The sequence below is a fragment of the Berghia stephanieae genome, chromosome 10 (assembly GCF_034508935.2).
Source record: "Berghia stephanieae isolate SIO BIC M18660-M18661 chromosome 10, UCSD_Bste_1.3, whole genome shotgun sequence".
Classification (NCBI taxonomy): Eukaryota; Metazoa; Mollusca; class Gastropoda; order Nudibranchia; family Aeolidiidae; genus Berghia; species Berghia stephanieae.
Window position 1 is genome coordinate 32,449,296 of NC_088369.1, and position 11,412 is coordinate 32,460,707.

Consider the following 11,412-nt stretch of genomic DNA (forward strand, 5'->3'; position numbering starts at 1 on the left):
CATTATTATGGTAATAAAATCGGGATGTAGAAAAATCAACCAAATGATGTACCCACGTTTTCAAATAAATCATTCAATATAAATGAGTAGGAATCGTCAATTGACAGACACGTATTAACGCACCGGGGAATTTCGCGAAAATCCTACCCAGAAAAAAAAAGTACGAAATATCGATAGCCGGATGTATCAAAGTCCTATCCAACCAGTAACAAGCAATCGAATAATTGTCACTGTTATTGTTACCGTAAGTGTCACGCCACAGAATCCTGAATGTAGTCAGGCCACAATTGGCCTCGGGGCTTTAAAGTATTCGGCCAAAGAGAAAATACCAAAAAAAAAATAATTTAAAAAAAAAATTATTTTTTTTAAATTCGCCCCAAAATATACCATATCATCATTGCATTCCAGCAAAGACTAATATAAATAGTAAATCTGAAATCATAATAATATCCTAATGATAATATAGGTCGCGGGGTTGTTGCATTGTTCAGCCAACCAACCATTGTCATAATTACAACATTATAGGTGATAAAGTGCGGGTGGAATAGACATAGGTCGTCAGCCGCTAGAGCTTTCCATTATTTCTGTCTGTGCAAAACACTCAATAAAAGGTAAATGTCAAAACCAGATCTCTGAAATTGAAATGATATATGAGAGGAAAAAAAGTAAGACAAAGCATGGCGGTCGACCATTGATGCGTTCCTAAACGTTCCGCCTGTGCGCGCATCAACCCACTCATAGAAGCTACTGACGCTACATAATGTCGATAAACGGCTTGTGTGTTGGTGTTGTTGACAATTTATTGTTATCGCTTTGCAAGCCAGGAATGTTTAAGCATTAAAATAAACCCCTTGCCCATCATAATCAACAGTACGTAATCCACGACTTACTTCGACAATCAAATCAATAGAATGAGCCACAACCAAGGCCTGTGCAAAACCGTGGAGGAATAACATTATTTGTTTCCAAGTCGTCTTCAAGTTAACCTAGCAGTATCATTCATTACCATCATAACTATGCCGTGCTTTTAATAGAAGTTTCGTCAACCCATCCTCCATTCCCGTAATAAGGACAAGATTTTAAGAGCACTATAGATAAAATAACTCAAACGCCAGATGTCGCACTCAGCCCTGCCAGCCGAAATAAGCCACGTCTAGTGGGAAAGATAAAAGTGTGTACAGGATATTCGTTGAGGGCGGGTTGTAACAGAAAATAGCTGAGGATTGATAGGCAGGAAAGGAAAAAAAGAGGGAGTGAGGGGAGGAGGAGAGTGGAACACATGCGGCAGGCACGCAGGCAGTTACTGAGGGGAATGAACTCAAGTAAAGGAAGCCCACACGACCACTTATTTTCGACAAGTAGCTTGAAACTGAAAAGTAATAGTGGGAGAGCAATGCTATGTGAGGCAAGAGCAAAAGAGAGATAGCTATATATAAAAAAAAGAAGAAACCTCATTGGCTATGACTGTCGAACTCGAACTAACATTTAGCAGCAGCAAATATAATCGAAGATCCTTGATCTTAAGTGGTTTTGCGGACGACAGCAAAATCTAAAATCCGTTTACAAGTTGTCAGAGTAAAAGACGTAGTAAGACTGAATACCCATATTAGTAATAGCATCATACATAAAAAGTAGAGTGTAAGAAGTACCGACAAAGTATGGAAGTAGAGTGTGCCAATCGTGTCATTATAAATAAAATACAGGGAAATTTGGCCATGACGAGAATCGATTCTAAGTGATTAGAAAGATATATTGAGCCTGCTCATTAAATGTTGGTGGTTCTTTTTAAGGGTCACGGCCAACCCTGATTGGTTTACTGGATGGTCTGACACTAACAATGAAGTCAATAGCCTAGAATTAGGAAGCTTGGAATTTAAATCTGGGCTTAAAATTTTCCCCAAATAAAGAATTGAGAAATTGGTGATCAGGCACCGGTGTAAGATTACGATTTGAACAAGTGTTTATGCACACTTGGTCAGACCCCCAAACGCAAAAAAAAATGCTGAATAAAAAAAGGGGAGAGGAATGAAAAGATTCTCTCTCTCTCTCTCTCTCTCTCTCTCTCTCTCTCTCTCTCTCTCTCTCTCTCTCTCTCTCTCTCTCTCTCTCTCTCTCCAACAAAAAACGGAAGCGAGCTTTGACATCGATTTTGAACAAGTCTAAATGTTATTTGCTGGCTTGTCTATTTTCGAGAACCAAATCTGCAACGTAGACAAATTAGAAAATCAAGTCGATTTCGTGGGGCCGGAATATTCCTTACAGACCAAGTGCTGTAATTATATCACACAAGGCAGTTCATATGTCCGTGAAACGAACAAGAAACCCGACTGGCCTATGTACAGGTCGATGATGAAAAAAAACAAAAACACGTTTTATATTTATATACAATGAATGCATTGACTCGGGCTCTCTATCAAGCCCTTTAAAGAACTACGATTACACCTCTCGTGTGGCTGGGCCAGCTGTTACCAACCATTTTAGCCAAGCGGAAAGTTAAAAAAAAAAAGAAAAAAAAGAAAAGAAGTAAGAGATAAAGAAAGAAAAGATGAAACGAACAAACCATGCCAAATCCATTCCTTGAAGTCATGTGTACAACACATGTGTGTGTATGGCAATGCAATGAATAAGATATAAAACTGGTGCCGACCATCCTTCACGGCGAAAAGGTCATCCAAAAATAGAAATATGGAGCACCATTAGCTTGGCCGATCATTAGTGTGTACTTATTTACATGTCTCATAACCCAAATTGTTTTACGTTCATTGTAGTGATGTAAATACTATCAAACCAACGCAAAATCCACAATCCATTACAACAAATGTTAAAACAGGCCCATAAGTGCGTTCAGCTATCAGATCTGTAAATATTTGCACCTGCCTCGACTGATTCCCCTGATGCGAAGGTTTCATATAATACCAGATCCACTACAAACAGATTTAATCAGTATATACTTTTGGAAGGCCAAAATAGGCATATTATATATATATATATATATATATATATATATATATATATATATATAATATATATATATATATATATAAATATATATATATATATATAATATATATATATATATAATATTTTAACCAGACATGTCTGGTATTATGAAAAATTCGGAACATAACGAAATTTTGTTTACAATTTCACAACTTTATGAGCATCTATAAGTCATTAAAATCTGCCTACTGCATAATTTGAGGAATTTGAAGAGTTATTTAATCATTGTCAGTGTAAATTGTTGATTTTTAATGTTAATTACAGCGACTAGCTACAATGTTCATCTCTTAAAAATTACAAAATTTCCAGCTCTGCTTTTAACTATACATTTTGTAGGAAAGCTTGTGAATTTTTATTTCTTTCAATTTATCCATTCAGTCGAGAGAGAAAAAAATGTAACAGCGCCTTATAGCCATCATGTCTCGTCTAGTATCAGGCTTGCCACCCAACCTCAACCATTTGATAAGAGTTATCATATTACCCCTAATATTTATGCTCATGTTGTCATAACCCCCCCCCCCCCCCCCCCCCCCCAAAAAAAAAAAATACAACACAAAAAAACACACACAAAAAAAAACCAAACAAACAAAAAACATAAGTTCAACATAAGCATACGATCCAAAACCTCAAATTTAACATTCGTTGAATTTATGGAGTCTTATCAAGCCAGTAGAAAAAAGGAAAATCCTGCAATTCCAATGACAATCATCTGTCTGGTTACTCAGGTTCTCATCCAGGTGGAGATGTCATTCAATGACTTCAACTATTCCACTTTCATTTATCAATTTATCTCCTATTGTTACAAACTGTTGACTTTTTGCATTTATCAATATTTTAACCAGCATTCTCATATTAGTATTAGTATATTTGGGACCTCAAAACGTTTTTATTAATTAAAATATGAGAAATATTACAGTTTGGCAGACCTGTAGTATGATACATGTTCCTGTTGACATGTGACCACATGTGTAAAGCGCTTTGAGCACATTTAGGAAGTTGTGCTCTTTAAAAAAAAAGCTGAGTACATTTCTTAAGGAATGAACGAATCAGCCACGGAGACTCCGTGGACAAACACTGCAACGTTGAATGAAGGGAATGAATGGTATGCATCTGCTGCAAGGAACTGCTCGAACTCCATTGAAGATTTGGTTCACAATGTTCTATAGACAGTGGAATCCTGACAAAGTCAACATCGCCGGACCAGAAATATTTTACTCAACTTTAAACATGATCAATGTGACACAGATAAAGAACAGAAAATGTGGAAAGCAACAAGGTGATGTAAACGAAGTTGACCTCATGTGGATTCCACTGTAGTCAAGTAGGGGTTGGGGTTAGGCGGTAGAGAAAACGGAAGTTCATTATTTTATTTGTTTAATGCTGTTTTGTTTTTTTCTATTTGCTATGCATTCTGTCACATATTCTTCTACTTCTAAATTTTAATTTACTCTTTCTAACATCATGACACCTAGACTTGCTTTTTTTATTAACTCATACACACTATATAATAGTAATATATTACTACTACTAACTTCTACTACTACTACTACTACTACTACTACTACTACTGCTACTACTACTATGTTTTTGTTTTTTTAAGGGTTTTACTGCGCTTGCAACACATTAAGGTCATATCAGCGCCAGTAAAAAGGAGGTAAATGGGATAGTAAAAACTTGTAGAATTACAATTAAAGCACAAAAGAAAAGGTTAGACAAAGGGGAATTGGTTCAAGTGGGGAACAGATGTAGATTCCAAGAGCACACCGTCAAAGTACTTAGTTTGAGATCACCTAAAAGTCTCATCCAGACACAAGCACAGGTCCCAACTAAGGGGAATACACTCAAATGTTTACAAATCATATAATATAATATGTAAACTAAACATAATACAATGCATAACAGAGAGATGATTTACAAGGAAAAATATATCATCTTCCAAAACTAAAACTATAAATTCGACTGTTTCCCTCTCAGCCAAGGAACTCCGGCCAGGGCCAGAACAAAACCAAGTAATCTCATTCCAAGACAACGACAGGAAACAATTGGAAAACGGGTTGGGAGGATAGGAGACACAGCATGTACCTCCCTGCCCACTATGGGAGGTCAGGATCCCCACCCAGTACTACTACTACTACTACTACTACTACTACTACTACTACTACTACTACTACTACTACTACTACTACTACTACTACTACTACTACTACTACTAATAATAATAATAATAAGAAGAAGAAGAAGAAGAAGAAGAAGAAGGAGGAGGAGGAGGAGGAGGAGGAGGAGGAGGAGGAGGAGGAGGAGGAGGAGGAGGAGGAGGAGCAGGAGAAGTAGGTCCGAGCAATAAGGAACACCACGGAACTTATGTAAGATCCTGACAGGATATTGAGGATGTTCGTCTAATAAGTATGTGCACTGTAACACATGACCAAGACCCTGGTACATATCAGATTCCAACACCAACCACAGTTTAATACGTATTAGATAGTACCATCAGTACCGTTTGTGAGAGACCAGAGACCAACTTGTTGCCTGTGAAACCAGCCCAAATAACGCTAAAAAATATTGATAAGTAATGAAGAATATTGTACGTCGCCCAACAGCATGATAAGGTTACTGCTAGCTAGAAGCTCGAATAAAAAAATAAACATGGAAAAAAAATCAAATAGAATAACCTGCTTTTTATCACATTATCATCATCATATCACAGTCATCTTATGAGTTGTATATTCGTCTATTAACCATCTCCTAACCAGCCATTTTCAAAAATTTCCCCAAAACTTCACACCCAACTAACACAAAATATATTTTTTTTATCATTCAGACATAATAGCAGTAAAATTCTTTAGCAAAACATACTCTACAACACACTGTACAAAAGAAATTTGAATAAGAAAAAGGTTGGTTGAATCGTAACGAATGTGACGATTTTCCTATAGTTGGTAAGGAGGGGGTTAACTGAAGCTATTATGACCCTTTTTCATCGTCTCCCACTGGCAGAGGAGATATTAGGAAATCTGTGTCATTTATGAGGAGATATAAATACAGAATAGATAAATAAAACAAAGGGACATCATTAGACTAATATACAAGATAGATCATGCCAAAAATCTCTCTCAGCTTCCAACTTCTAAATCAACCAGGCTTGTATACTTTGATGCTAAATTATTCACAGAGGTGCCAGAAACCAACAGACTCTCTCTCTCTCTCTCTCTCTCTCTCTCTCTCTCTCTCTCTCTCTCTCTCTCTCTCTCTCTCTCTCTCTCTCTCTCTCTCTGTCTTTCTCTCTCTCTCTATCTCTCTCTCTCTCTCTCCTCTCTCTCTCTCTCTCTCCTCTCTCTCTATCTATATATATATATATATATATATATATATATATATATATATATATATATATATATATATATATTTCTCTATGTCTATCTATCTGTCTCTCTGTACATCTATATTTATCTATCTCTCTCTGTATATCTATATTTCTCTCTCTCTCTCTCTCTCTCTCTCTCTCTCTCTCTCTCTCTTTTCTTTCTATCTACCTATCTTTCCTTTCTCTCTTATCTTTTGTTTTAAAAAGGAAAAGAATTACCTATGACGTCATGCATCACAATAGCCTTTCGAGCATCAAAACGAATTTGTCTCATTATTTTCTGTGTAAGTTTAAGTCTATTCTTAGAAGAATCATATCCCGTGCTTCTATCGCAGACTGGCTCTAAATTGGAGGTACCGCCTGTTGCCAAATGTTTAATTCACCTTTATTATACTGATTAGAGAAATGTATTAATATCTGTAAGTATGTGTGTATTTGTGAGTGTGAATGAGAGAGAGAGAGAGAGGGAGAGAGAGAGAGAGAGGGAGAAAGAGAGAGAAAAAGAAAGAAAAAAAAAAAATAGAGAGAGAGAGAGAGAGAGACAGAGAGAGAGAGAGAGAGAGAGAGAGAGAGAGAGAATATTTCTAAGGATTTGAATCTAGTATTCAGTTCCATATTAATTTTATTCTTATTCTTCGCAATAAAAATACAAAGACGTCAAGTCGCTACACCAAGGCTGAACATGGTGCTGAACTTAATGAACTTTAGCGTGGCACTGTAGCGAGACTGCAAAATGATGGTAATGGTAGAGAAGTAAAATTGTATAAAGCAGATCAAGTAGATTATGGTAGGACAACACCCCCCCCCCCCCCTTCCCCACCTGTCGGTTCACAGAGAGAGAGAGAGAGAGAGAGAGAGAGAGAGAGAGAGAGAGAGAGAGAGAGAGAGAGAGAGAGAGAGAGAGAGAGAGAGAGAGAGAATATTTCTAAGGATTTGAATCTAGTCTTCAGTTCCATATTAATTTTATTCTTATTAATCGCAATAAAATTACAAAGACGTCAAGTCGCTACACCAAGGGCCAAGTCTGTAGGCCTACCCAATTCCTATATTTCATGTAACGGCAACGGAATCAAAATCCTTTATGTAGGCTACACACAGACACACACACACACAGACACACAAACAACAAAGCAAAATAAAAGAAAGGTAGGAATGTAGGTAAAAAAAACAAAGAAACAAAAAATGTGTTGTTGTTTTTTTTTGTTTTTGTTTTTTTTTTTTTTTTTTTTGGGGGGGGGGGGGGGGGGGGGGTGGGGAGTATCCTTCGGCCCGTCCCCCAGCTGTCATCAGTCAGTAACAAGGCTGAGCATGGTGCTGATCTTATTGAACTTTATAATAATTTATAGCGTATCACTCGGCTAGACTACAAAAAGGCGAGGTAGAGAAGTTAAAATTCTTTAAAACAGATCAAGTAGATTATGGTAGGCCAACCCCCCCCCCCCCCCCCCCCCCCCCCCCCCCCCCCTCACTGAGAGAAGAGAGAGAAGAGAGAGAGAGAGAGAGAGAGAGAGAGAGAGAGAGAGAGAGAGAGAGGGCGAGCGAGCACGAACCCACCTCCACACACACCCTAAACCATAACAAACCAGCCAACCACCGCTGACATTGGTTATGACTTAAAATAGGTAATACTAATAAATAGATAAATCATTGTTCGATTATTTATCGAATCGAGTCAACCGATCTGCTAAAAATAGAACATCGCCATCTTGGATAATGACGTCATAACGACAACTACAAACTTCAGATTCAGCCTCAGCAACTCGTCCATCGAGCCCAAGTGTGAGTGTGAAAGCAGCCCATCTGAAAATCCAATCCTAACATCCCACAAACATAGGCGTCTGAACTAGAGTCAAAACTGCCAATAGCCTCCATTTCTAGTAAATTCAACCGTTGTCTAAAAGAATATAAACAGAATCAAATAAGTACCTGATAACGTCTTGGAAGGTTAGCTTCAACTTGAACGACAACCGTCAACACTCCCATGAATATAAAACACGAACTGCCAAACCAAACAAAATGGCGAGACTAGCCTACTAGTTTCGCGAGAACCTTTGCTCAGTTGACTAGTCATGAAAAGCAATCCAACCAAACGCCACGCAGCAGACCGAGGCCAGGCCGAGATGAACATGGAGCGAGGAGCTGAGCTGGCTTGTCCTGCTTGTTGTGCACAGCAGACGTAAGCAAGCGGCTGTGTCGGTGTGTACTGTAAACCCAACGACACTGCCTGCATCCTGTTCTCAGCTCGCTCAGTCCCATCGCTCAGACTCTCTGACCCGACCTTTCCCTCTCCCCCGACCGCCCGCTCTCCTGCCTTCCGTTCGTCAAGTCAAGAACTGAGCGAACAATACCTAGCTAAAAGGAATGAAAATAAAAGATGATTAGTCTTCTGAGGAAATGACTAAACTCCGGTGATGTTTGGCTCATACAGAATTTCTTGGACTTCTCTCATACATCATCAAATGTCCGTGTATTGTTTTATAATAGCCATGACAATCACTGAACAACATGCGTAAGATCTTCACAAAGAACAGTTTAAAACACTAAATGCAGAATTTCAGTCGTGGACAAGGATGGAAACGTTTCGGATAGGACCTTTACCACCTAAGACGAATGTTTGAACAGTTTCAAATTTGGCTGATTTTATCAAATTTCCGCAGCTTGTATACATCTTAGTTTACGTTTCTTGATATCAGCCTCTTACCCTTCATGCTTACACAAATCTGAAAACTGAACGCATTTGAGTTTGCCCATTCACCCTAACAATGAGACAAATATTACAACATTTTGTAATCAGACTAGAATAAATACACGTATATTTTATCATGAAAAAAAAAAGATAGCGACTGACATACAAACGCCTTACTTTTTCGTAATCACATTCGTTACCTATAGTGGTCAATGTGAATGTTTCATTTATCAATACTCTGTACAGAAGCGGCTCACTAAACGATACAGGGATAACGCCTAACTTGCAAAGCAGCTGGCTACAACTACAATATCGAAGCCTGATCGATTCAGTAATATACTAGCTACGAACCACCCTCACCCACTGAGATATTGAAGGAAAGGTTTACAAATATTTTATTCTATTTATTTCCTATTCAGCGATATAAAGAAACAATTCAGAGAGCAATCGAAGTGGGCTAGGACTACCTTATAAATTAAGAGCTTTTATTGCCAACAATTGAGAAATAGCAAGCGCGAGCTGACAACACGACATACAAAACAGCATACATCAGATCTAAGACCATCCATTTTTCTGAGTCTTTCCTTCCCACTTCTCGTTTCCCATAACTTTCCACCCACCCTTCTCCCCCTCTCCGCCCGTCGTCCCATTCTCTGCTTCACAACGTAGCACGCAGCCCTCTCGGTCTCGGTACAACACAGTAAACAACTGAAGAGTGTGGTGAGAAAGCAGCACACACGCGATAGCCCAGCTTGTGAATTCATTTTTCCGATGAGAATAGTAAATAGAACTCGCTTGGCCTGAATTTTCCCATTGCAGTCAGTTCATTTGATAGCTGCCGTTGAACTGCCTCTTTTCCTTCTCTCACTCTCTTTTCTCCAGTAAATCCCCTCCTTGTGTTCTAGTCACTTCGCCCGTCAGACATTCGTAGTGAGATTTCTGTTAGCGTCGTTCAGCAACCTCTTGGTCAGATTATAATACAGAAATCTGTTCAGTCTCCGGCCTCATTAGACATACTTAGTAAGATACTTCAGAATCTTCGAACTCATTCTTATGTAAGGGACTTTGAATTGGAACAAAACATTCTTTTCTATCTTTCTTTCTTTCTTTTTTTTTTTTTTTTTTTTACATTTTGCAAGCCATGAAGCTTCCCTCTGCTCTACCGGAAGACTGCGACTGCCTCTCCCGTAATATCTTGCTATTTTCACAAATTATGTCCACCATCTCACACTGCTCTTCCGCTAATTCCTTATTTTCCCCCTTTGCCTTCCTTAAAAGGCGCTTTTTTAAAACAGTATTCTAAAAAAACTGATAAATACCACTGACCTAGGTACTTATTTGCACCTGAGTCATGGAAACGTTCGTGACCCCAAAGTGTTCAATGCCAAAAATTGACTATGCCCTGATCTGATTTCATTTAATTTTAAAGCTTCGACTTCCTACACACGATTGAGCCAAGCTGACACACCAAAGTCAGGATCCGTGACCTTACATTCTTTGAAGACGATAAAGGAATGTTTGTGGTGTGTTGTCTAGAAACAAAGGATGAAAACAGTGACAGAACATTAATTTTCTAACCAAGCACCACAACACAAAGCCCTAAAAAACGTAAACATCATTCAGAGAGAGAGATACAGGGCGAGGGGTGCGGGGGGGGGGGGGGGGGGGGGGGGGGAGGGGGGAGGAGGAGTGGGAGAAGAGAAGGCGCTGTAAGTTTGGCATTTAATTGTTATTTATTTGTTTCTTTAATTATTTTATATTTATTTATTTATGCATTATTCATTCATTCATTTAGAAGACACGAACTCTTCATTATTAAGCAAAGTAAGCTGCGAAAATTAACTGTAACCAATAAACTTACTCGTGAGATTAGATGATGCCAAGAATGGGTTGAGTTCGATTAGAATGCACTTTTTCGCTTGACTTAAATCGCTTTGGTAAATTTGGCATTTTACCTTGGGCTAAATTGCTGTAGAGAGAACTTAATCAATAGAACATTATATAATTTCCATTCATCATAGAAAGAAATAAATGAAACAAAACAGGCGTAAAAATGACACAATCTATATTTTTATTCTTTTAAAAAAAAATTGGCATTAAAAAAACTGTTACTTCATACAAAAATCGAAGCCCATGCCCGCGGTGCTTGCCAAAAAGTCTGAAAACTGAGACTCCCTATTCAACCGTACTCTTGAGAGCGGGGGGGGGGGGGGGGGGGGGGGGGGGGGGGGGGGGACAGAAACAGGTATTGTATTTAACATTTTCGACAGTAAACTCGTGTGTGACAAGATGGAGGTCATATAAATCCATCGATATTTTTGAAAGACCAGTTTTCTCAAAAATTCGCTAATTCTAAATACGT

At 38.4% G+C, this 11,412-nt stretch overlaps 1 protein-coding gene across 1 annotated transcript in view; it reads right to left on the minus strand.

Moving 5' to 3' along the window:
• LOC144980985 (uncharacterized) overlaps window positions 1-8,626 on the minus strand; it is a 38,286-nt gene extending 29,660 nt beyond the window's left edge. The window contains exon 1 of the mRNA XM_078929020.1: window positions 8,291-8,626. The gene's annotated coding sequence lies outside the window, so the exon portion shown is untranslated. The remainder of the gene's footprint in view (window positions 1-8,290) is intronic.
• Window positions 8,627-11,412: the final 2,786 nt, after the last annotated feature.